This window comes from Phocoena sinus, chromosome 8 (assembly GCF_008692025.1).
Source record: "Phocoena sinus isolate mPhoSin1 chromosome 8, mPhoSin1.pri, whole genome shotgun sequence".
Lineage (NCBI taxonomy): Eukaryota > Metazoa > Chordata > Mammalia > Artiodactyla > Phocoenidae > Phocoena > Phocoena sinus.
The window spans coordinates 39,596,949-39,600,111 of NC_045770.1; the positions used below are offsets into that span (position 1 = coordinate 39,596,949).

A 3,163-nucleotide genomic window follows, 5' to 3' on the forward strand; every position below is an offset into this window, starting at 1 on the left:
ACTGGCAGAACAGCTCAGATCTCATGAATATCAATTTCCATTGTGTCCACTTATCTTGGTAGGGTGCAGGACCACAAACTGTCCCTACTTCAGTCATATCTTGGTGTATGCGAGGGGATACCAAGCAGAAGGTTGTGGCTGGATCAGTGAAAAAGTCATGACTTACCTACAAACTATATGCATTTATTCACCGGGCAATGGTTTGTTCTTACTTAAAAGGGATGGAGGGGAGGAAGCAAGAGGAGGAAAGACTTTAAGGGAAAGTAATAAAGCCAGATGTTCTCATTTATTCATTTAGCCAACTGGGAAACTGGGATGAAAAACACTATTTCTACCTTTCAGAATCTATGGAGAGGAAGGGATCTTGGAAGGTTTTGGGAAGGTGGTTCCTGGAATAATTAGGAATGATTAAAATGGGGGAGGAAGAGGGCTGAGACATTAGTCTAAACAGAAGAAGCAGCATATGCAAAGGCCAGGCAGTGAGAACCAGGATAGTAGGTTAGGAATTACAAGAGTTTAGTTTGGCTAAGGAGATGGGGTTTTATCCTGAAGCCTGTGGAGAGTCCTTGAAAGGCTGTAACAAAGCAAGGGAGCAATATAATGAGATTAGTGTTCTTTTTTAAATTTATTTATTTTATTTATTTTAGTTTTGGCTGCGTTGGGTCTTTGTTGCTGTGCGTGGGCTTTCTCTAGTTGTGGTGAGCGGGGGCTACCCTTCGTTGCAGTGCGCGGGTTTCTCATTGCGGTGGCTTCTTGCGGAGCACGGGCTCTAGTTGCACAGGCTTCAGTAGTTGTGGCTTGCGGCTTCTAGAGCGCAGGCTCAGTAGTTGTGGCACACGGGCTTAATTGCTCTGCGGCATGTGGGGTCTTCCCAGCCCAGGGCTCAAACCTGTGTCCCCTGCATTGGCAGGCGGATTCTTAACCACTGTGCCACCAGGGAAGCCCTGAGATTAGTATTTTTAAAAACTCATTTGTGGGAGGAGGTGAGTATACAGAAGAGGACGTGAGATGGGCTTCTGGTGTGGTGGCCATGTTTATTGATGTGGGCACTGGTTAATGGGTGTGCTTGGTTGAGGAAATTCATCAAGCTGTATGCTTACATATGTAATTTTATGTATGTATATAATATGTCAGTAAAATGTTGCTAAGAAACAAATCATTCTGTCATCACTAAAGAATGAGTTGGATATTAGGGACCAGGATAAGAGTAGAAGTATCCAGTCCAGTTAGAAAGCTCTTGCTATAATTCAAATGTGAAACAAAAAAAGCCTGAACTAAGACAGTAGCTGTGAGGATGAGATTAAATTAAAATTAAAGGAGAATAGATGCAGAGGTACTTAGGAAGCCAGTCTCTTTCTCCAGGAAGCCTTCCTGGACACCCATATGAACACATCCAGGGTAGGTTACATGCCCCTCCTGCGTGTGCCCATATACACATCTTTCAGAACATCATTGGGCAGCAATCATGGCTGTTTCAGTCAAACTCCATCTCTTGCACAGAACCAGGCATCTAGTAGTATTCATCATCTCAATGAATACCTGAATGAATACTCTTAATGTATTATTGAAATGACCTTTTGGTATCACTGTTCCCCAACTAGAAAGTGGGCCAGTATCAGGAGAAGCTGACAATGTGAATGATTTGCTGTGACCTTAAGAAGCTCCTTAAGCTTTCCGTGTAAAATGCTACACATGTATTAATCAGGACCCCGGGGACAAGCTTCGGAAACTCCATCAGATTAGGCTGGGTCTCGGGGCTTCCCTGGTGGTGCAGTGGTTGAGAGTCTGCCTGCCAATACAAGGGACATGGGTTTGTGCCCCGGTCCGGGAGGATCTCACATGCCGCGGAGCGGCTGGGCCCGTGAGCCATGGCCGCTGAGCCTGCGCGTCCGGAGCCTGTGCTCTGCAACGGGAGAGGCCACAACAGTACAAGGCCCGCGTACCGCAAAAAAAAAAAAAAAAAATTAGGGTGGGTCTCATTGGCCCAGCCTGGACAGGGTGCTCATCCTCGAAGCAATCACTGTGGTCAGGGGATGTGGACTCTCTTTACACACTCTTCTGGATCTAGGGGGTAGAATCAGTCCCATATAAACCTTGTGGACTAATAGTGGGGTGAAGGTAGTTGCCCAAAGGAAAAAGTGAAGTGCTGTTCCCTGAAGAAGAGGGAAGGGATGGTGGACAGAGGCCAAAACAACGTGTCTACCAGCCTTGTGCAAGGAATTATTATTATTCTAAATGAATTCTAAATCAATTTAGAACTTTAAACATTCTATGATTCTTTTTAATTTGGTAATAATAAACAAATGTTTCTTTTGTGTATTTAAAGGCCTCCCAGTTTCCACAAAATATTACACAGGAAAAACTGGATTTCAGTCGCAAGCATGATGACAAAGTCAGGTATCAAGAAGGGCTTTTGGCCCCTGAATTTGCTAAAGATGTGTAGAGGGGAGCTCCAAAATTCAAGGCTCATTTTTTTTTCTTTTTTTAAAAAATACGGAACACTTCATGAATTTGCATGTCTTCCTTGTTCAGGGACCATGCTAATCTTCTCTGTATCGTTCCAGTTTTAGTATATGTGCTGCCAAAGCGAGCATTCAAGGCTCATTTAATCAAGATAGATGAGGGCTCCATGCACAATGGGGCCAAGAATGGCCTATTCAGTTCCAAATTCTCTGGGGGCAAGAACCAGGCCAACTGTGGTTCCTCAAAATCTAACTCGTGCTTTGTTCTTCCCCAGGCAAAGAATTCATTTTAAGCCTGTCCTACTGCTCCTCGCCAGAGACAGTTGCTGTTTTCCAGGGATGCCTCAGAACATGTTCTGACCGCCTTGAGTCTGCCCGCGAGCACCAAGCTCGGTCGGCTGCAGGTGCGTGAGAAACAGGCTACCCTCAAATGGGTGGCTGATTTTCCGCTGAGATTTCTGTGGCTGAACATTGACCTGCCAAGTATACTTCAAATTTTTTTCTTGAAGAGATAGAAGGGCAAAGTTGCTCCCAGTATTACGTACTTACCGGGAAATGGGGAGCAGCCAGTGAGCAGGTGCAGCTGGAAAAGCTAACCCGTATGCAAAAAAAGATGGAGCTTATTTCTTTTGTCAGATACAAGTTTTTAACTGTGTATAACTGGGCAGATGATTATGGAATGATTGTTAGTTTAAAAGTAT

At 44.6% G+C, this 3,163-nt stretch overlaps 1 non-coding gene across 1 annotated transcript; it reads right to left on the bottom strand.

The window, feature by feature from the left end:
- Positions 1-2,487: 2,487 nt before the first annotated feature.
- On the bottom strand, positions 2,488-2,594 carry LOC116758912. Its single transcript, XR_004351295.1, has one exon. It is a non-coding gene; the product is annotated as a U6 spliceosomal RNA (small nuclear RNA).
- Between the last annotated feature and the right edge of the window lie 569 nt (positions 2,595-3,163).